The 23,472-nt window shown below is 46.0% G+C and overlaps 1 protein-coding gene across 2 annotated transcripts in view; it reads right to left on the bottom strand.

Moving 5' to 3' along the window:
- Nucleotides 1–23,472, bottom strand: part of RNF180 (ring finger protein 180) — a 69,455-nt gene that overhangs the window by 15,592 nt on the left and 30,391 nt on the right. The window lies entirely within an intron of this gene.

Below are 23,472 nucleotides of genomic sequence, written 5' to 3'. Positions count from 1 at the left end.
CTGCAGCTGCCTGTAGGAAGGGTCTCTCATAGGAATGAAACTGCAGTCATCATCATTATCTATGCAGAGTGCACACAGAGCACACAGATCATATTGCAGCCACACTTGTCTGTTTCAGAGCTTCTCTCTCAGCAGATGCAGCCCCTCCCATGTCATCAGAGCTCTCAGTATGCAAAGCAGCAAAGCTGAGCCAGGAGGGGGCAGGCTTTGGCTTGAAAAGACTCCACAGAAGAGTGACTCAGCTATAATGTTTCCTGGTCAAACCTAGACTGAAGGCTCAGTCGGGGGTTCTTATCACAGCTGATAACAGACTAATTAAGCAGAGAAGAATGAAACTAAAAGCAGAGTAGGTGTTTACTGTCATGTTCCCACTGATAAATGTAGTAAAATACATGAGGGTGCTTCGTCTCTGGTTCTCTTTAAGCTCCCTTATGGCCACTCCCCCCTCACCATCTCCCCGGGTGACTCCTGTCGCCTACAATTCTGCCCCGACAGCTTGGCCAAGTTGCGCTTCATGACGCATGCGCAGCTCGGCCGTGCATACCCGTCGTTCTCCCGTGGCTGGGAGCAATCTGTAGTTCTGCGCAGGCCCATGCATGACTCGGTTCACAACTTAAAGTGGAATTTAACCCTGCATTTCAATTTTGCTCTAAAACATTATTTACACAGCATATTATATGCAACCAGCAATTTTTTTTTTTTTTTTTACTAGACCAGCATTGGAAGGGTTACACACAGAGCTTTAAAGTTCCATGGAGAGAAATGCAGACGCTTCTGAAGTTTAGATAGATACAAGTAAACACAATGTAACAAGTGTGGAATGTGACACACACTCTCTGAGAGTGTGTAACATTCACCACTTGTTACATTGTGTTTACTTAAATGTATCTATATAAACTTCGGATGCGTCTGCATTTCTCTCCATGGAACTTTAAAGCTCTGTGTGTAACCCTTCCAATGCTGGTCTAGTAAAAAAAAAAATGCTGGTTGCATATAATATGCTGTAAATAATGTTTTAGAGCAAAGTTGAAATGCTGGGTTATATTCTGCTAAAAGCGGTTTAACACCCAGCATTACAACTTTGCTTTAAAAGATTGCTTACAGCTTACAAACTATTATGCCAGATTTTTTTTAAGCAGAAATTCACTGAATGGGTTGAAAATGACATTTTAGTGTTGGATTTAACTAGGAATCCGCATCCGTTCTTATCTGTAGTTACAAATGTATCTTTATTTGGAATACAAATAGACCTTTGAAAAGCCTGCCAGGGAAGCCCTCTTTGTTCTCTCAGAGCAGTGTTTGTTTGTTACATTGTAGATAGATACATTTGTAACTAAACAAGCAAGCACTGAGGAGCATTTCTAGCTAAATGCAGCACTAAAATGTCATGTTTAATCCATTCAGTGAATTTCTGCAAAAAAAAAAAAATCTGGCATAATAGTTTATAAGCTGTAAGCAATCTTTTAAAGCAAAGTTGAAATGCTGGGTGTTAGACCACTTTAATGTCCAACGCAGGAGGCGGGGCGTCAACTTTGCTCCTCCAAGCTAGAGTTAGCAAAGTAAACTAGTCAACTAGTACTGGAAGCAGCGATCTTGCATAAAACCCCACTGAAAACACAAAGAGTGCTATTTGATCAACTCCAGTGGTGGTGGTGTTTGTACACATGCCATGACACCTGACCCTATAGACCTCGTCTCTATAGACCTCTACTTTGCCAGCTGTCAGACCAGATTGCAAGATGCTTTGGAGAAGATTATCTAGATTCCAGGCCCAATGGAGCTCATGTCTTTTTGTGGTGCCAGAATCAAGAAGGTCCTCACACTTGTATGATGAAGGGCAAGACACCTATATTATAGGATACTCTAAAATAATAGGCTATAGGTTCTGGATGTTTACCTAACAGAAGCATGAAGGAATGATACGTGAATGGCTCTGCCGACTGTCCTCAAGTCAAGTATTATGGGTGTTGCTTTCTGCATTTGTGGAACTAAAGCTCACAACTTACTTCCATTTTAAGAAGCCAAAACTGTGCTTGCTCTTTTTCAGTATGGGGCTTTTAGAATTCTTTAGGCTCACTACAGAAACATTCTGGTGGTTTTGATCATCTATAACACAACTGGGTTCCTTGTAGCTTAAAACTCTTTCTAGGAATTTCCTAAGCTTTCATTCATTTTCTCCCTTCTTCCATAACCATCCTCACCTCCTAGGGTGTCCAACTTCAGGGTCCCTAATCCCACACAGAAGCACCTGTGTAACGTGTGGCAGAACTTCAAAGGTAGTGTAAGTATAAATGGAGGTGAAATGGAGTTCACATGCTAGCTATATAGAGATTAAAGCTGCATACACACGTACAACAAATGTCATTTGGTAGGGATATGGACTTGATCCCTTGTGAAACAGTTCGAGTCGGGTTCTGGCTAGTGATGCATCCTGTTATGGAGTCAAGGGAGCAGCAAACAAGAGGGAAAGAACAACGCCCTTGGCCAAGTTGAGCTGTCATGGTGGATAGTCCGCCACTGCGTGGTTGGGCGAGGTGGCTGCCCTTTGCTGAGAACTACGGTTTGTACGCAACTTAAGGAAAGGAGGGGGATCATCACAGGTGATGTTAGATGGCTCTCTATGGCTTGGTCTGGATACTGCCGCAGCATGGATTGTAGAGGGTGCAGATGTAATTTTGCTAACCATGGGCACAACAGGAGCCACTATATCCTTTTACAGCTCTCTGCCCCTCCCCCCCCCCCCAAAAGAAAGTGCTTTGAGACACGAGTACTTCCATGGCCTTCCGAAGAGAACTGAAGGCCTCTTCAACATTAGGCCCAGACTAACAAGTGGCCCGGCGGTGGGACAAGGGGACGCAGGGAGGAATGGGAAGGCTGTAATGGGGTTCCAGAGCCTTCTCTCCTTTTTAAGTGAGTATCTAACTTTTTTTTAAAAAACATCCTTTGAAAAATAACGCTGTTGGGATCGGGCCTTCCCTTGGGTACGGACCCCATAGCAACCACATAGTTCTCTCAAACATTTTCTTCCTCTCTAGTGTACAACAACGTTTCATTACTTTTGATTATTTTTTTTTCCCAACAGCTTCTTCGCTACTTAAGTGGAGTTTCTTTCAATCACTGTAAAATAAATACGGTTACAATTCATGCTGAAAAAAGGCCTTTCTATTCACCTGAGAAATCTTACATATGATGAAAGTGTTTGTAAAAAAGGGGACATTCGTAGATTCATAATTCTGTCCCACAGAGTGCTATGAACCAGCGATCAGAATTACATTTAGGGTCCATTTACACTGGGTCTCTTTCCACATTCAGCAAAGCGCTGTGTACAATGTATCCCTACGGGACTATTCTCATTGCAGCGCTTGCGATGCACGAAAATGCAAAAGGGCAATCGCAGCAAAATTTGCAACACAAAAATTGTCATCGCAATTGCGCTTTGCAATTGCGAATGAGGCCTTAAGTTAAATACTCACCTGCCAACCCAGGAAGATGGATCCCAGGGATGCCCCCCGACCAGGAGCGTTTTCTGGTCCGTCTTCCTGCGGGTGGGTACGCGCGACGTAATGCGTTGGAACACCATGGTCACGAAGAGGAAGCGATTGCGGTAGTTTGGGTGGAGTCATCAGGGATCTTAAGCATCCGATGAGACGACCATAATCGCCGCACATCGCTTGCGTAATGGTGCACCTGTACCCACTTTGCAAGATTGTGCAAAAAAAAAATAAAAAAAAAATTGCCCATCAGAAAAATCACATAGTGGGTATGGGCCTTTAGGAAGCTTGCATTTTTAGAATGAGGTCATTAGGGTTACCTCTGTCTCTGCAAGGACTACAACACATTTGTAAAGCGCTTTTCTCCCATAGAACCCAAAGTGCATAATAACATGTGATTCTACATGTGTACTCCAATAAATAGGAGTAGGAAGGAACAACTGAAACTGGTTTTAGCAAAATGTAATTTCACTGAAACCACCAGGTTTATAAAATAAAGAGGAATTATTATGAAAGTAGCACTGGTGCACGAGAGGCAATAAATCATGGGTCTCACTGTCTCCCGCCCGATCAATGTTTAGCGAACTCTCCTCCGCCATTAGGATGGCTGCATATGCACTTTCAGATAATAAAAGGAGAAAACTGTTAATGGGAATGGAAGAAATCTTATTGCTAAAAAGGAGCTCATTAATCACATTTGCCGAGCACTTTCAGAAGGTACAAAAACCACTTCACCAGACCATTTAACGTTTGAGACTTGTTCTTTAGTTTCAGATCCTTTGAAATCCAACATTCCTGCCAGCATAACATGGCAATCAAAGTACAAATACGGTAGTGTGTACTGTTCAGAAAGACCGCTCCAATAGCAATGGGCACTTACATAGAGATACCATAGAGGGGTTCTTAGCTCGCTACCTCCTTGGGGTGGGACCTGGGCAACCTTAAGTAGGGGATTGCCTATTGGGGTAAAGTGGAGTTTGGTGGGGACTTTGTGAGCAGGGCCGAGGCACATTTGAGAGAGGCTCCAGCCTCAGGGCGCAGTGTAGGAGGGGGCACACAACTTACTCAGCTATCATTCCCCTGCTGTGTTTGAAGCAAGGAGAAATAATTAAAAAAAAAGTGTATACATGGCAGTGACTGCAAGCCAAATGACTAGAGATTAAGGTGTTGGGGGCCCTGGGGCGCCTTTTAGTCTTAGTGTGTGTGACAGCTGGGGTGGGAGGGATGGAGGGGCGCACTTTGGTGTCTCAGCCTTGGGTGCTTGAGGACCTTGTCCTGGCTCTGTTTGTGAGCCCAGAGCCACTATGGTAGCCATGAAGGCCTGACAGGAACCCTGAACACGATGGCCAAAGCAAAGACTGTGTTGAGTTTCTGGTCTCCCATCAGAAGCCTCCTTGAGTGGCAGATCAAGGAACTCTGGGTAGATATAGAAAGCACCAGGGCTGACCAAAACTGGTCCCTGCCTTGCAATGGATGTGGAACCCCAAAGGTTAAGGGGAAGAACTCCAACAGAAAATCAGTGTGTCTGGAAGCTTTAGATGGCAGTCTCTCCATGAGGTTGGGGTGCTGAAGGTGAATGATCTATACACCTTAAATCAAATTATTACTGAAACTGAACATAGAGATTGGGGGGAGGGTTTATTGTTTACATTTAAAAAATACACACTTACCTACAATGACCCCTGTTTTTATCTCAACTTCACCTTCCCATCTTCATACTGGTGTGGAAGTGACTGATTCAGGAGTTCCACTCACTCCCACCCCATGTACTTCTTCCACTGTGTCACCATACACAAGCATTCTGAGTAGGTGGAGAAGTCAGCCTGGACATCCTTGCAGAGCAGGTGGGTTCAGCACCCTTGGTCAGCACACTGGAGCCTGACTACCTGCTTTGGCTGTGTGGTGGAAGTGTGTTGGCCAGCAATGAAGCTGAAACCAAATTCAGCTGCACAGTCATGTGCCCAAGAGGTTTAGTGTAGGGGGTAAAATGTGCTGCTGTCTCTAGTCTTGAGGTCCTCAACAAAGATGACGAAAAAGGAATATTAGTTAGGGTTAGGTGGTTAGCAGGAAGGATAGTGTTAGGTAAGGTATTGTGTGTGTGTGTTTGTGGGGGGGGGGGGGGGGGGGGGGGCGTTTTATTACTTTTTAAATGGTTGGGTTTAGGGTTAGTCATCAGGAAGGTGGTTTTCTTTATGGCAGGTGGTTCGGGCTCAATTAACAATGGAGAAAAATATGCTGAAATTGCTGATGAAAACAAGGTTGAAATATTGAAGAAGTACAAACCATTACTGAACAGCAATGCAATAAGCAGTGACGGCACCAAATCCACCAGTGGCAAAGCCATACAGGCTGTCCATGTGTGTAGAGCAATGATGACATCACTGCACAGAGAAGTTGGGAGACATGGAGGTGCTCCCTGTCGGTCCTAAAGAATGGTGAGCAGTAGGGTTAACATGGTGAGGCTGCACCAATGCAGTCTATTAGCAATTGTTTTATAAGTCGCCAAAAATGTTATCCTATTAACCTCCTTAGCAGTAACCCCGTGTGTGACACGGGGTAAGCCGCCGGAGGGTGCCGCTCAGGCCCTGCTGGGCCGATTTACATAATTTTATTTTTGCTGGACGCAGCTAGCACTTTGCTAGCTGCGCCAGTACACTGATCGCCGCTGCCCCGCGCCCGATCGCCGCTATCCGTTACGGCACGCGGCCCCCCCCCCAGACCCCGTGCTCTGCCTGGCCAATCAGTGCCAGGCAGCGCCGAGGGGTGGATCGGGACTCCCAATGACGTCACGACGTCGTTGACGTCATCCCGCCCCGTCGCCATGGCGACGGGGGAAGCCCTCCAGGAAATCCCGTTCCTTGAACGGGATATCCTGATCGGAGATCGCCAAAGGCGATCGAAGCGGGCGGGGGGATGCCGCTGAGCAGCGGCTATCATGTAGCGAGCCCTGGGCTCGCTACATGATTTAAAAAAACAAAAACAAAAAAAAACTGCTGTGTTGCCTCCTGGCGGAATGTTTCATACCGCCAGGAGGGTTAATGGGTGAATGGCAACATTTTTAATAGGAAGCCACCAATGGAAGCTTGCACATCCCTCTCACTTTAGGATTCCTTTAAAGGGAACCTGAGATGGGGGCTTACGAATAAAATATACATACCTGGGGCTTCCTCCAGCCTGATCGCTCGCACAGCGTCCTTTTCTCGCTCTCCGTTCGCCCGGAAAGTCCTCCAGTCCAGGGCCAACTGTGCATGCGCAGCCAGGCCGTGTGCGCGGTCCCGCCAAATTCACGGCGCCTTGTGTGTTCTGCATCTGCGCAGTACTACTACGCAGGCAAAGAACAATCCTGGCGATGGGAGCGAGACAGAGGACTACGACTGGCTGGATTGCGCATGCGTCGACTGGCCCCAACTGACGGATTTTCCTGGGTCAGTTGCGGGCAAACGAAGAGGGAGAAGAGGACTCCGTGGGAAGGATCAGGGCCGGAGGAAGCCCCAGGTATGTACATTTTATTGCAGGGGCCTCATCCAAGGTACACTTTAAACTAAGACTCCTCTTTATTCTGAGAGAAGAATATAGAAAATCTCCTTTGCCGGGCTCTATATAGTGTTACTATTAATTCATTATTTTTTGGGGACTATAAAACACAGCAATTCCACCCAGAAAGTCTCAGTTAGGTATTAAAGTCTGCTTTCAGTCACTGAATTAGTGTATGTGTCGGGCAGCACGGTGGTATAGTGTTCAGCGCTCTTGCCTTGCAACACTGGGTTCCTGGTTCGAATCCCAGCAAGGTCAACATCTGCAAGGAGTTTGTATGTTCTCCCCGTGTCTGTGTGGGTTTCCTCCGGGCACTCCGGTTTCCTCCCACATTCCAAAAACATACAGATAAGTTTATTAGCTTCCCCCTAAATTGGCCCCAGACTGATACATGCACTACACGATACATGCATAGACATATGACTATGGTAGGAACTAGATTGTGAGCCCCTCTGAGGGACTGTTAGTGACAAGACAATATATACTCTGTACAGCGCTGCGTAATATGTTGGCGCTATATCAATACTTAAATAAATAAATGTGTCAAAATGAGCAGCAAAGGATCCTACTCTGTGCAGTGGATTGCTCAGACAGGAAGAGGAAAAGTTCTTGGCAGTCCATACTCCTAAAGGTAACCATTAACAGTTAAAAAAAATGTACTCTGATGCGATCAAATTGCACAGAAAACTATGCAGTATGTGGAGAGAATGAAAGTGAACCAATCTTAGCAAACAAAGGAGCAAGAATTTTCCCATGCACAGTATTAAGTAACAAGTCAATACTACAGCAATTCAAAACATAAAATCTTTATTTGCCAACAAATATAAAAACAATAAAATCCAAGGCATGGCCTCCCCTGGATGGGTGTATGGATTTGTTCAGCCTCAGCACTACGTTAGTATGCAAATAGTATTGTAATAGCGAATAGTATTTAACGCCGCTGGGGAGTTTAGCGGCACCAGGGAGAGCAGCCATTTGTCTCGCCCTGCGCCCGACTCACCGACAGCGTACATATACGTACACATATAGAGCCTCCTCGCTACCAAGATAAGTATCTAACCTGAAGTGACCTCACTCACAGGGCTGCTGTGTAAAACTGCATGAAAATCAGACTGGACTGTGAGGATTCTCCTTAGGGCCCTTTTCCACCAGCGTGTTTGCGCTGGCTGAATCGCAAAAACGCAAACCGCTAGCGATTTTACAATCACTACGGTTTGCTTTTTAACATAGGAATCGCGGTAGGTCATTTCCACTACCGCGATTCGTTTTTGTCGGGAACGCGAACGCGCGGCGGAGCGATATTTGCCGCGATTTTGCTATGCAGTGCATAGCATAGCAAAATCGCGGCCACGAACGTCGGGGAATCGCCGCTAATTGCGATTCAGCAATCGCTAGCGTTCAGCGTGAACGCTAGCGATTGCTAGTGGAAAAGGGCCCTTACAGCAACCCTGAAATGAAAATAAACTTAGGATAAAATGAATTGTATGTGTATCACAGCTAATAAATAGAACATTAGTAGCAAAGAAAAGAGTCTCATATTGTTTTTCAGTACAGAAAGCCTTAAAAAAAAAAAAAGTTCAGTTATCTGTGCAAAAGAGCTTCTCTGAGCTATTCGACTCAACTTGGTTGAATACAGTCTTGTTTTCTGAAGCACGTAAAGAGAACCAGAGACAACAATCGTAATAGATTTATACATACCTGGGGCTTCCTCCAGCCCCATCAGCCTGGATCGCTCCCACGCCGCCATCCTCCGCTGCCTCTGTCCGCCGGTACCGGGTCCCGTCATTTCGGCCAGTCGACGCAAGCACAGTGCTCTCCCTCCATACTGCGCAGGAGCATGCGTACAAAGCCAGAGGGAGCCCTTGTGCATGCGGAAGACTGGCCGCGTCCGCCGGAAGTGACGGGACTCGATACCGGCGATAGAGGCAGCGGAGGACGGCAGCGTGGGAGCGATCCAGGCTTATGGAGCTGGAGGAAGCCCCGGGTATGTATAAAATCTTTTTTTCATTTTTTAGCTACTCTTCGTCTCTGGTTCCCTTTAAAGAGAATCCGAGCCGGGTGTCAAAAAGTGAAAAAAAAAACAACAAAAAAACAAAAACAAAACCTTGCCTGATCCTACAGGGTTGCTGGATCGTGTAGCGGCCATTACCTCCTCTCCTATCTCCTGGGATTCTGTAGTTTCACTTTGGTGACCTTTGGGGTCACAATGCTGCAGAAGCTGTTTCTGTACTCTACTCTGAGAGCACAGTGCTGATTGACGTAGAGGGGGAGGGGCGGGGAGCAAGCAGCGGAGAGCATGGTAGGAGACTTAAATAGGTGGGGAAGGGGCGTTATGCAGGAGTTCCTATTCTGCATACGGACGCCTTTTCCCCGTTAGTTTGCCGACATTCTAAGGGGGCTGGCGGGGCACTGAGATCGGCTAGCAGCGGCACACAGAGGCGTGTTCCTTAGGTGCAAATATGCCTGTGTCCCTTTTTTCGATTTTAAGCCGCCTTGGGTACTTTTTAAAGAGAACTTGAGACAAGGGGTGGTAAAAAAAAAAAATCATACTTCCCTGGGGCTTCCTCCAGCCCCATGACCACAGTTGCCTCCCTCGCCGTCCTTCTGGGTGCCTCTGTTAGCCCGCTATTGGCCCTGGTTAGCATGAAACAGCCAAGAAACCGTGAGAGACAGCTTGAGCCATTATTGAAAATAAAAATGAGTGTTTTCTTTGCTAATATTGTTCTATTAATTTTCTGTACTACACAGACAATTCATTACATTACAAGTTATTTTTTATTATTTTTTTTTTGGCTTGAGGTTTCCTTTCATGTGAAAATTTCAAGTCCTGAGGACAGGACCTAAATGACAGCAATAAAACCAGATTCAAATTCTTTCTCAATCTAAAAAATATTTTTCCCCCGTCTTTGTCACTGTTGTCTGCACAGGAGGTGAAGCAAAACCTCACAAATGGGGACACAGAACAGCAGTAAACAGCTTCTAACCACTTCCCAAGCTATGCTGGAGTTCTACTTTGGTTTTCAATCAAAACAACATAAGCAACAATGGACTGATTTCAAAGAAGTCATTATATATGCTTGTTTTTGTGCAAATACCCAGTCAAGCTCTCCCCAAACTATGACACTCCTTGAAATAAAAGATGGCAAGTATAAATATGTATTGCTTTAATTAAACAAGTCTCTGAAAGCACTTTTTTATTTTACCAATGCACAGCCAGCTTGCCTGGAGAGAGAGATGTCAGATAAGCAAGAAAGTAGCATGAAGTCTGCTGCCCTCTGCTGTTAATAAATAAATATGGCAGGTGCAGCTGGGCAATGTACAAAACTGAATGCTGCTTGAATTAAAATCGCTATCATCATCAGTTCACAAAGCAACAGCTTTTGCTTTCTCAAAGCATCACAACAATCACTAGCTAGAATATTGTTTTTTACTGCTTTATTTGACAAATTAGGAGCGGCTTACTGCGTAGTTTGAAAATATTTGTATTTAAAATAGTCCTATATAATGTAAAAGTCACAGGATAACAACATGTAGATACTTTCCCCCAAACCTCCAGAACCTACTTACAGCACTGGAGAAGGGCAGCCAGGCCCAGATTTACCTATAGGCACAGATGTCCTGGCACCCTAGACTTCACCCTCCATGAACCAACAAACCCCTGCCGAACCGCACTACAAGTGTGCTGGCTGGCCCAGCTGTCACCTCTCCCTTACCCGACATACCTACAGCTGTCCCTTAGCATTTGGTAGCTAAAGGTACCCTCAGAATTAAGTAGCAGGTGGTGCCCCGACTGAAGGGAGATCTCAGTGGAATGCCGAGAGCTGGGTGAGTAACCTCTCATTATGCTCTGCTCGGTACTCTGCATGGGGAAAGGGGGAGAGATGGTACTAGGCGAGGGTAGCGAGATGTCTTTCCATTATCAAGCACCTGTAGGCATGTGCCTACAGTGCCTTATGGTAAATCCGGCCCTGCAGCTCTTTGCTAAGCAGTCTTCCTGGTGGGTGAGAGAATCTACTTAATCTGTAGACTTCTTCAGCAAACATAGTTTATGACACAATTATAATTTTCTTGTCTAAAATGTATAGTTTTAGGTAGTGGCCGTGAGTAATGCTGGTGAATTAAGAGTCCTGCCTGCCACTAAACCCCCTTGGAAGTCTTGGGCCAGCACGGTGACGTAGTGGTTAGCACTCTCGCCTTGCAAGCACTGGGTCCACGGTTCGAATCCCAGCCAGGTCAACATCTGCAAGGAGTTTGTATGTTCACCCTGTGTCTGCGTGGCTTTCCTCCGGCACTCCGGTTCCTCCCACATCCCAAAAACATACAGATAAGTTAATTAGCTTCCCCCAAAAAAATTGGCCCTAGACCATACATGCACTTCAGGGGTCTCAAACTCGCGGCCCGCGGGCCATTTGCGGCCCTCGATACAATATTTTGTGGCCCGCGCCGGCAAAAGCTTCCTTATAGTTCGCTTCAGTGCTCCCAAGTAATCCGCCGCATCCCCGACGCTAAAAGAGGGCTGCAGAACCCCCAAATCGCCCGGGGGCAATCCGCCGTCATTTCCTGGAAGGGGCAGAGCTTTCAGCTTCAGCTCTGCCCCTCCTGATGTCAATCGCCACGCGGATTGCCGCCTCTCCCCGCCCCTCTCTGTGAAGGAAGAGTGAGAGGGGCGGGCAGAGGCGGCGATGCGCCGCGATTGACGTCAGGAGGGGCAGAGCTGAAGCCCCTCTGAGGGACAGTTAGTGACAAGACAATATACTCTGTATATCGCTGCTTAATAGGTCGGCGCTGTATAAATATTCAAATAAATAAGTCCATGGTGCCCTTTTACCAAGCTAGCTCCAAAATCACAGCGCGTACCTGTTTCCAAAGGTGGGCAGCTTTCAGCAGTTAGGACAGGAAAAAGAGAGACCGCCTTGGCCAGGCACCCTTTTTAACACAAATTTACAAATATGTTTGAAAGCAATATGTCCATATTACAGAATGCCCAGATAACTCATGATGACCCAGAACCACTAGGAAAGTATAAAGGGCTAAAAGAGATCAAAAAGCCCTCCTACTTAACCACCCTGGCGTTCTGATTAAATCGCCAGGGTGGCTGCGGGAGGGTTTTTTTTAATTAAAAAAAAACTATTTCATGCAGCCAACTGAAAGTTGGCTGCATGAAAGCCCACTAGAGGGCGCTCCGGAGGCGTTCTTCCGATCGCCTCCGGCGCCCAGAATAAACAAGGAAGGCCGCAATGAGCGGCCTTCCTTGTTTTGCTTACATCGTCGCCATAGCGACGAGCGGAGTGACGTCATCGACGTCAGCCGACGTCCTGACGTCAGCCGCCTCCGATCCAGCCCTTAGCGCTGGCCGGAACTTTTTGTTCCGGCTACGCTGGGCTCAGGCGGCTGGGGGGACCCTCTTTCGCCGCTGCTCGCGGCGGATCGCCGCAGAGCGGCGGCGATCAGGCAGCACACGCGGCTGGCAAAGTGCCGGCTGCGTGTGCTGCTTTTTATTTGACGAAAATCGGCCCAGCAGGGCCTGAGCGGCAGCCTCTGGCGGTGTTGGACGAGCTGAGCTCGTCCAGACCGCTCAGCAGGTTAAAAGCAATACTGAGTATAATTTGCCTTCTTGAAGCAAAAAAAAACCAAAAAAAAAAACCTTATGAGATTAATTGTATGTGTAGTGCAGATAATGATTAGAACATCAGTAGCAAAGAAGAGAGTGTCATTTTTATTTTCAGTTATATAACTTTTTTTTTTATAACAGCGCATCATTTTGTCATATTTGCAGTTAAGAAACCACACTCTGGGGTTGAGTCGCTAAACAAAATAGCACGGGTAATTTCCTGTTACTCTTGCTATTTCCACAGCGAGCGATAAAAGTTGTGTAGCACGCGTAATCACAGGACCGCGCACTATGCTGCTGCTAGTAACTTACGCCCACTCCCTGCACATAACGAGCGCCCTGACCCCCTTCGGGTCCAATCACTGGAAAGTACTTGAACCCCTGCACTTGACAAGCAGCCTATTGGATCACGTCCAGTAGCGCGTGTATCGTGCAGCCAGTTACATTTAAGTCACACTGTGGAAATAGCGCGAGTAACAGGAGGTTACTCACAATATTTTGTTTAGTGAATCGACCCCTCTGTCTTTTAAGCTATAAAACAAAGCATACATAATGTCCCTTTGAACATTCCTGCAGTAAAACCTTATCTCAAGCTGCCTCTCGCCGTTTCTTTGCTGTTTATGTGCTTTAGAAAACAGGACTGTATTAGACCGAGTGGGTCGAGGAGCTCAGAGAAGCTCTCCTGCATAGATAACAACTGTACTGAGAAAAAAACAGGAGACTTTTCTTTGCTACTAATTTTCTATTTCTTAGCCGTACTACACATACAAGTCAATATCTCAAGTTTATTTTCGCTTCAAGTTTGCTTTAAAACAGAAAGTATTTGGAATAATTCATCTGTAAATGAGCAACTGTGGTTGCCCATGATGCATCACTTCTGAACATGCAAATCATCTAGTCATGCCCCTGAAGCCAGACTCCTATCCAGAACCCGCTGGTGTATAGTGAGCCTATAGCCTATACATTTTACAGCGCCAAATCAACTCAACATTTCTGACTTTGGATTACTTATCATTGCATGGTATGGATTGATGCAACTCATGGTATGGATTGACGCAACTCATGGTATGGATTGATGCAACTCATGGTATGGATTGATACTGCTTGGACCAGTACTATAGTTTAAGTTAAAGCTGAATTATCGCAAATACCTTCTGTTTTAAGAAGGCAAATTATACGCAGTATTGCCATTTAAATATTAGAGATGGATACAAGGATTTTGGTTCCTGCCAGAGATGGCCAATGAGATGCAAATAATTCCAACTTGCATGCAAATTTTATGCAGCATAAAACTGTAGAGGAAGTTAAAAACCACTTCCTACCAGAGGACTTGAAAATAAGTCACTGTATTCTCCGCTCTACAGATTCCTAGATAACACTGTTTATTCTACTCTGAGCTCACAAAAATGCAACAGAGTTAAAAAGGAATGACAGCAACCCCCCCCTCTCCCACCCCCCAGGCAATTCAAAGGCAGGACTAATGCGTAAACATGTGTAAAGTAAACATTGCAAGAGAAGAGAGAGGCAGCAGTGAGTAAAATATAAAGTCGGTGCCCAATACATGATGAACTGTTTACATTAAAGCTATAACGGATAAATAGTGTATTTTTACATTTTTTTCCTGATCTTCTGTTTCCGGATGTTGGTAATTGAAATCTGTGCCCTGTTTGGGATCTATTATCCCTACCAGGGCGCAGATTTCAATTACCACACTCTACAATCCTGCCGATTGTGCCACTCTCCCACCACTGCAGCCCACTACCTCTGCTGTCGCTATGACAGCAGATCTCCATGAGCTGGTCAAGAGCTGATTTCATTGGCTCCTGACCCTGTGATCACTGTGAGCCAACCACATTGTGTGTGTTTCCTTAGGGGTTAAGGTTAGGCACCACTGGGGGGAGGGGGGGGTGTTATGGTTAGGCATCTGTAGAGGGATGGTTGTTCATGGTAAAATATAGGTGAGGATTACCAATATTTTACTATAGTAATTCAGTCGAATATCAGTCATTTTACCGATATTCTACTAGCTGCCATCTCCGGGGCCCTTTTTACTGGGCACCTTTTCTGCAGATACGCTCTCACCCTACAGCTCAGAGAGGAATTGTTTAATCTGAACACTTGCCTTTTTCTTTTTAGTTTGAAACATATACAGGAAGAGCAGCACAAGAATGAGGCAGTGGTACATATAATGTCCTTGCTAGAAGAAAAGACAATCTGCTGTGACACTGTTTATATGTCTTCACTGACCAGCTAACCCAGGACATAAATCATGTGATCTTATGACTCTGGTGTGTAAATCACCATCCAGAAAACACAGCCCCAATCAGCTGCACTCATCCATCAAGCAGCTCCTGCCAGGGAGGAGTCCTCCATGTACCAGTGTAGCAGGAGAACCATTACATCATATGACAAACACCAGGACTCACCGCTCCCCTACATTAAAGGAGAAGTACACAAAGAATGAAATATCCCAAAGCTAGCTCAGTTATTGCCTTTTATTTTCAACCAGGTTTCTCTCTTCCTTATAATCCACTTCGATAGATACAAGCCAGAGGTCAGGCAGACGGAGTTCAAGCAAGATCAGTTACAAGCCAGAGGTCAGGGAGGCGGAGTTCAAGCAAGATCGGTTACAATCCAGAGGTCAGGCAGGCGGAGTTCAAGCAAGATCGGTTACAAGCCAGAGGTCAGGGAGGCGGAGTTCAAGCAAGATCGGTTACAAGCCAGAGGTCAGGGAGGCGGAGTTCAACCAAGATCGGTTACAAGCCAGAGGTCAGGGAGGCGGAGTTCAAGCAAGATCGGTTACAAGCCAGAGGTCAGGGAGGCGGAGTTCAACCAAGATCGGTTACAAGCCAGAGGTCAGGGAGGCGGAGTTCAAGCATGTTGATAATCAAGCCAAAGCTCAAGATGAGCGAAGTTCATACTAAGTAGTAACAAGCTGGGAAAAAACAATAAGGCAATACAGTATGTGACATGATAAGATAAATGTATATGTACAGTACAAAACATTTATAACCAGGCTGTTTTGTTTTATTTTGCTGCCTGAAAGAGTTAATCTGCAGGGATGCTCAGATCCGTATTCGAATGAAATCCGAATCTTTCATTCGGATTTCATCCTGCTAATTAAAGCACCTGTGCAGGGGGAGGGGTGTTAATCTTATCCATTAGACGTCTTCTTTGATCCGTCCCACGGCGCTTCCTACAATGCGTTCCAAGCTGCGGTCACGTGATTGGCACGCATCGTGGGAGGCGCCATGGGACGGATCAAAGAAGACGTCTGATGGATAAGATTAACCCCCCCCCCCCTCGCCTACCTGCACAGGTGCTTTAATTACCTGGATGAAATCTGAATAAATCCTATTCGGTGATCATTACTGTTAATCTGTAGGCATGGAAGTGACCGCTTCTATCTTGTCGGTACCTTGCCGGGAATATTGTAAATATAGTAAAAATCACTAATAAGCAAATTACAGCCAGAAAAGTTTTCCTGGCAGTATACAACTTCTGAGGGCAGAAATAGAGATACAATACATAAACTATTGGCCTTATTCTAACTCCGAGACACTTAATAGGCTGCCACTCATTAGAGTCAGTAAAACATTCAACCTACTTTGTAAATGTTTCCATATAAAATAAAACACTGGGATACTTTAAAAAGGTCATTTGTAGAAGTAGGAGGATAAATATAAAGGTTTATCTCATCAGTTTATTTTCACTTCGGGTACACTTTAAGTAATACTAGCAGAGCTGGGTGCACTCCCACAAGCTGCAGGGGATACAGCAGTCTCCTGCAGTTTGGAGTGAGCCTAGGCAGGCTCTGAAATAATTAGGAATCAGCCCCTTAAAAGGATACCCGAGGTGACATGTGACGTGATTAGACAGACATGTGTATGTACAGTGCCTAGCACACAAATAACTAGGCTGTGTTCCTTTTTTTTCCTTTCTCTGCCTGAAAGAGTTAAACATCAGGTATGTAAGTGGCAGTTCCTGTCCAGTCAGGACTGGGTCAGACTACAGTGTGACCCTTACTGATAAGAAATTACAACTATAAAACACTTTCCTAGCAGAAAATGGCTTCTGAGAGCAGGAACGAGATAAAAAGGATCAATAGGTCATAGATTTTAGCTCTGGCATACTTCAATGAATGTGTCACTGAGCAAAAACAGTAAAAAAAAAACCTTAAAAAGTAGATTTAAAGTATAAAATAAAACTGTGGAATATTTTAAAAAGTCATTTTTGGGAGAAAGAGGAGGATAGATACAATTGTTTATTTCATTTGTTTATTTTCACCTCAGGTGTCCTTTACATCATGTGCGCGCTTGTGGCGAGAACCTGCGACCAAGCCTGAGCTACATCCATGGCCGCACAACGTTTATGGCTAGTACACACTAGCAATTTTGATTGGCCAATGATTGGTCAATTTTACCACCTCCATGTAGTATGAGGGCCAAACAGATTTTCAATTCTATGCAGATTATATAGGTAAATGGTCATACTACATGGAGGTGGTAAAATTGACCAATGATTGGCCTATCAAAATTGCTAGTGTGTACTATGCTTAAGACTGACAGACCACAGACATAAAAAAAAAAAGTAACGATCAGCGCCACGCATGGGACAGAATGTCAAGCATCCCATTTTAAACACAATAAAATCAGCATCTCGCCACTAAAAAAGTAAGCCAATGTAATCTACCACCATTGGGGATAGGCCACTAGTTAGCATGTTTGTTTTTCAAACACCAAGTATTTGAATAAATATTTACCGAATTTAAAACTTGTCAACACAGCATCAAAGAGTACTTCCGTTCACGGAAAATAGTCAAAGTAAATACAGAGATTTACCACAGCAAGACCATGGCTCCGTTATTTGCCCATGGGCACCAGTAAAAGGTAAATATTTAAAGTTACTGATTCTTCCATATAGCACGCTGGTGGGCGGTCATGGTTGGCGGGTCTGCTGCCTGCCTGGTAGTGTGTCAATGCCTCCCCTCTGACTGGTCAGGTTAGCCAGAGCATCCAGCACTACTTGGAGAGCAGAGAGCGATCGTGGTGTGCATGTGCCCTCTGGTGCCGATTTAGCAATAAATCCATGAAATAAACATGGCAGCCAAGAAATCTACATGTTCTAATAAACAGAATAGCAACTCCCATAAAAAAAATGGACTGCATGCTGCAGATTCCCACACCGTGCACTGCTCGCATTGTGAATAGCGATGACTGAAAGTCAATGGTTCTGCATGCAAATTTTTGTGTTTTTGATGCAAAGTTTTGCATAAGTTTTCCAATCTAACATGCTTTTTCTAGTTTCCTGTGTAGTTACAATATTATGTTGCTATGGAGATTAAAAATCAGATGCGAAAATTTGCATTCAAAACTAGTATAAAACGTGTGCCTTTTTGCATTCGTTTTTGCAATTTTGCATTAAAAATGCAGGTCCACAACAGAACTCAAATTAGATGTAGGACAGTGGAAATGGGCCCTAAAGAAGCACTGTAGTGACATATAGTAGAATGTAGTAAATTGTTCAGGAATCGGGATTCCCACTTTTTTTGTCAATTTTCCTGGATTCAGCATCAGAACACTTCCTATGTCTATATATTGCTGTATATTAGTAAGTAGCCCACCCTCCCAGTGATGTCACAGCCTAGGCTGTTTAGCTATGCACCCTTCTTCTCCCAGTGCACACTGGGAGGTCAGGTGTTTTTTATTCAGTACTAAAAGGTGTTGTCACAGGAAACAATGGGCAATGGGCAAACACTGACTAAATAATTTATGAAGTAATATACAGCAGAATCTCGTTATAGTAAACTCTTATATAGTAAATCTCTGAATCAGGGTTGCCGCGGTATACTAGTGTAGTGGTATACCGCGGCTAAAGCACCATGTCACAAAGCTCGAATCATTTCAAATTGGTTTCTTGAACAGGACAATGAGTTCACTGTACTAAAAATGGCCCCCACAGTCACCAGATCTCAACCCTTAGAGCATCTTTGGGATGTGATGGAACGGGAGCTTCGTGTCCAGGATGTGCATCCCACAAATCTCCATCAACTACAAGATGCTATCCTATCAATATGGGCCAACATTGCTAAAGAATGCTTTCAGTACCTCAGAATCAATGCCACATAGAATTAAGGCAGTTCTGAAGGCAAAAGGGGGTCAAAAACCATATTAGTATGGTGTTCCTAATAATTCTTTAGGTGAGTGTATAATGGCTACCTATACTGAAGACACCTACCTGGCTAGCCTATACTGGGTGAAACTATACTGGCTACCTATAAGGGGGGCACCTATAGTTGTCTACCTGTACCCGGGGGGGGGGGGGGGCACCTATAGCCTACATGGGTGTTGGCCGGCCAAATCCCAATGTGGCCAGATTTCGGGTTCTGGCCGTAACATGCACATACTTTAACTACCTGAATTCCGCTCCACGCCAAAGGGCGTGGCCGCGGCGGCAGCCCCAGGACCGCCCAACGCCAATTGACGTCAGGTCCTGGAGCAGGCTACTGAAGGAGATCGCGTGCAGGGTGATCTCAGTCTATTTATACAGTACAGCGCTGCACTGGCTGACCCCTGGGGAACAAAAGAGCAATCGGCAGTGATAGGCTAAAGCCTATCACAGCTGATCACTGTGGTAGGCTGGCTGGGGAGGGAGGGAGGCTGGCTGGGGGAGGCAACAGAAACTTTTTTTTTTTTAAATAAAAACACACTATAAACCTTTATATTAAAAAAAAAATAAACAACTGGGGGGCGATCAGACCCCACCAACAGAGAGCTCTGTTGGTGGGGAGAAAAGGGTGTGTGGGGGGGGGGGGGGGGGATCACTAGTGTGCTGTGTTATGCGGCCCTTCAGCTTGGCCTTAAAGCTGCAGTGGCCCTTTTAGTAAAAAATAGCCTGGTCTTGAGCACTCTGGTCCTGAAGTGGTCAACTTTAAAAGTGTACCCAAGCCAAAGCTCGAGTACAAAATCAAATACTCACCGTAAGAGAGGATACTATTGAGGGGTGCGGGGAAAATGAGTTGAACTTATCCAGGGCTTCTAATGGTCCCCCGCAGACATCCTGTGCCCGCGCAGCCACTCACCGATGCTCCGGCCCCGCCTCCGGTTCACTTCTGGAATTTCGGACTTCAAAGTTGGAAAATCACTGCGCCTGCGCAGCCATGCCCGCCCTCCCGCTGATGTCACCAGGAGAGTACTGCGCAGGCACAGACCATACTGGGCATGTGCAATACACTCCTGGTGACATCAGTGGGAGCGAGGACACTGCAACGCAGTCACAGTGGTTTTCTGACTTTAAAGGAATACTTAAGTCTAGAAAAAAAAATGACATTTACTCACCTGGGGCATCCCTCAGCCCCCCGAAGCTGGATGGTGCCCTCGCAGCCCCGCTCCGATCGTCCAGTCCCCGACGGCGTCTACTTCCGGTTCGGCGACAGCCGCCGACAGGCTGGGAACGCGGCTGATTTTCCGCGTTCCCAGCCGCTGCTATCACTCTATGCTGCTATAGCATATATATATATATATATATATATATACGCTATAGCAGCATAGAGAGTGATAGCAGCGGCTGGGAACGCGGAAAATCAGCCGCGTTCCCAGCCTGTCGGCGGCTGTCGCCGAACCGGAAGTAGACGCCGTCGGGGACTGGACGATCGGAGCGGGGCTGCGAGGGCACCATCCAGCTTCGGGGGGCTGAGGGATGCCCCAGGTGAGTAAATGTCATTTTTTTTTCTAGACTTAAGTATTCCTTTAAAGTCTGAAATTCCAGAAGTGAATTGGAGGAGGGGCCGGAGCATCGGTGAGTGGCTGCACGGGCACAGGACATCTGCGGGGGACCATTAGTAGCCCCAGATAAATTCAACTCATTTTTCCCCGACCCCCTACAGTATTCCTTTAAGGGATTCTACTGTAGTAAAAAATAAGTAATTTCATTCATTATGTTATTTTTACTGCAGTTCCTCTCCAAGTTCAAACATTGTTTTTTTCTCCAGTGATTTTATAAGCACCATTAAATACAGTCCGGTGTTGTGTAGAGAGGAGCCGGGAGATGTAGCTAAAGCCCTTCAGCACTAACAAGTGGCCTCCCGATAGGGAACGTGTGATGAGCTGGACAGTAAGCTGTAACGAGCGGGGTCACTAACTCTTCCCACCCTTTGCCTTCAGTAAAGCTTGGAATTGATCGCTGCAGTAAAAACAAAGGCTTTTATGCAGCTGAAGTGTCCACTGCTGACCTGTAAATTCTTTATTCCTCTATGCAGTCAGCCCTTGCCAGAAGCAATTTCCCAGCTGCATGTGCTGCCTGCATGATACGCACAGCCTTTCTAAATGTTTGCTTATTGTGTGAAAGCATTCTAGCCGCTGAGTCATTTCCATCTTCCTTCTACTGTACAGCTGTCTATAGTGGGCCATCTAAACTGTGCGATTACCCAGATAAAAAATAAATAAAATTTAAGGACCCCATCATGAAAAATTGTAGAATTTAGAATACATATCATCACATACAAATACGAACTACATTTCTCCCAGAGTAAAATGAGCTATAAATTACTTTTCTCCTATGTTGCCGTCACTTGCAGAAGGTAGTAGAAATCTGACAGCTTTTGGATTAGTCCATCTCCTCATGAGGGATTCTCAGGGTTTTATTTATTTTCAAAAGCACTTATTAAAGAGAGTCTGAAGCGAGAATAAATCTCGCTTCAGACCTCATAGATAGCAGGGGCATGTGTGCCCCTGCTAAAAACGCCGCTATCCCGCGGCTTAATGGGGGTCCCTTCACCCCCAAATCCCCTCCGTACAGCGGGGGAGCGCTTCCGCATTGGGGCAGGGCTAACCGCCGCAGCCCTGCCCCACGTGCGTCTGTCTGACGCGTATCTCCGCCTCTCCCCCGCTCCTCTCAGTCTTCCTTCACTGAGAGGGGCGGGGGAGAGGCAGCGATGCGCGTCTGATAGACGCGACTAGAGGCAGGGCTGCAGCCGTTAGCCCTGCCTCCAGGAAAAGAAGATTTACGACCAAGTCTACGACCAAGGTTTGCGGGGGTGGGTTTGGGGGATAGCGTCGTTTTAGCAGGGGCACACATGCCCCTGCTAACTATGAGCTCTGAAGCAAGATTTATTCTCGCTTCACAGTCTCTTTAAATTGTAGTCGCTCAGCCCAACTGCCCAAATAGGGTGCTAACAGCTGGGGGAGACTCGCCGATTGGTCGCGTGCAAAGCTTTCCCCCTGACTGAAAAAATGCAAGTAAATACAATGTTCTGCGATTAAAAACTTCCTAACCAACGCCGGTGCGCTATTGCAACAGGTTACTTTGTCCCTAGATTACAAATGTACAACATACAACAGCGCTGCCAGCTACCAATCCATATAAAATAAGAGCAGTCTCTCCATAATACTATAGCAGTATTCCAGCAAATACTTTCCACTGCAAATAGTTCACACACGCTTCGCTTGATGTATAAAAGACAAGCTCACCGGATTTACTGACTCTTATAACGAGAGTCAATTGCGCTGTGAAAGGCTTTAAGCCCCTTACTCGGCTATTCAGCTGTTTCCTCTGCAGACAAGCTGTATCTAGCCAGACCCTAACAACACTATACACATTGATGAAATGCACACAGCAACAGGTATGGTATGTATATATGAGAACCTTATGTGTTGCCAACTGCACTGGGGGGAAATGCTGAGAAGTATAACAGGTGCTATTACACCATGCAGAAAGCCATCTACACTTGGTGGAGTTCTTTTTTAGCCACTTGCAGATCAGGTACGTTGAATCAACGTCCAGCAGGTGGTGCTACCGTTCTGACCGGAATTTGATTCAACGTCCACGCTAACGAACGATCATGCGCACCCGGAGGGGGAGATTAAGGTGTCATATGACAGCCGGCATCTTCCCCCGAGTGATCAGCAGCCATCGCGTATGGCTGCTGATCACGTGATCACTACGATCGCTGGCGGATCGTAGTGATCACTTTGACAGCGACGGCGGCAGGGGAGAAAGAAGAGGATCCACTCGCCTCCCTGCCGTTCCAGCGACGATCGGCGCCCCCCCCCCCCCCTCTGCTCTGGCCGGCATCTCTGCTCCGTCTGACGTCAGCGCCGGGTCCCGGCTCGATGACATCATAAAGCCGTTATCCGACTTGAGCGTCATTTTGAGCGGAGATGCCGGCTGGAGAAGAGGGTGGGTGGAAACACCTGCCTCCATGGGGGACACCATGCCCAGCCAGCCACAGACGGGATCCGGCCGCCCGACCCCCGCAAACGTGCCCCCCCTCCATGCAAATTGCCCTGGTCCGTAAGGGGGGTTAGGCGGCCGGTCCTGAAGTGGTTAGAGAAGAAAAATAACTTATTTATGTAGTAACAAAACAGAAAAAAGGTAAAACAGGATTGTCAGCCACAAAATGAAATTCCATTTACCCACTGCTTTGTGTTTATTATGCAGCCTGCAGCCTTACTCTGCATTGCCAGCACTCCAATCTACTTAGAAATGTTTCTGCTGTAGTAAATCTTATCTCAGTCAGCCTGGTTCTCCAGTGTTCTCCCCAGGCTCTGGGGAGAACACTGTTCTATTCTGGGGAGAACACTGTTCTATTTGGTAAGTTGCCAACAAAGAAGCTTGTCATCTCCTCTCCCACATTCCTGCTCCTCACTGATTGGCTGAGGACGGTTCAGTATGATCAGAAGGGAAAAGCTGCTGAAACAGGATCTATGCTGTGCTCAAATATGTTTACAAAGCAAGCTAGATATGACAGTGCAGTTTCTAAAGAGGAACTGTAACCAAGGATTGAACTTCATCCCAATCAGTAGCTGATACCCACTTTACCATGAGAAATGTTTTCCT

This window comes from Hyperolius riggenbachi, chromosome 1, assembly GCF_040937935.1.
Source record: "Hyperolius riggenbachi isolate aHypRig1 chromosome 1, aHypRig1.pri, whole genome shotgun sequence".
Taxonomy (NCBI): Eukaryota; Metazoa; Chordata; class Amphibia; order Anura; family Hyperoliidae; genus Hyperolius; species Hyperolius riggenbachi.
Note: the sequence above shows the minus strand (reverse complement) of the source record. Positions and strands in the feature narration are given on the sequence as shown.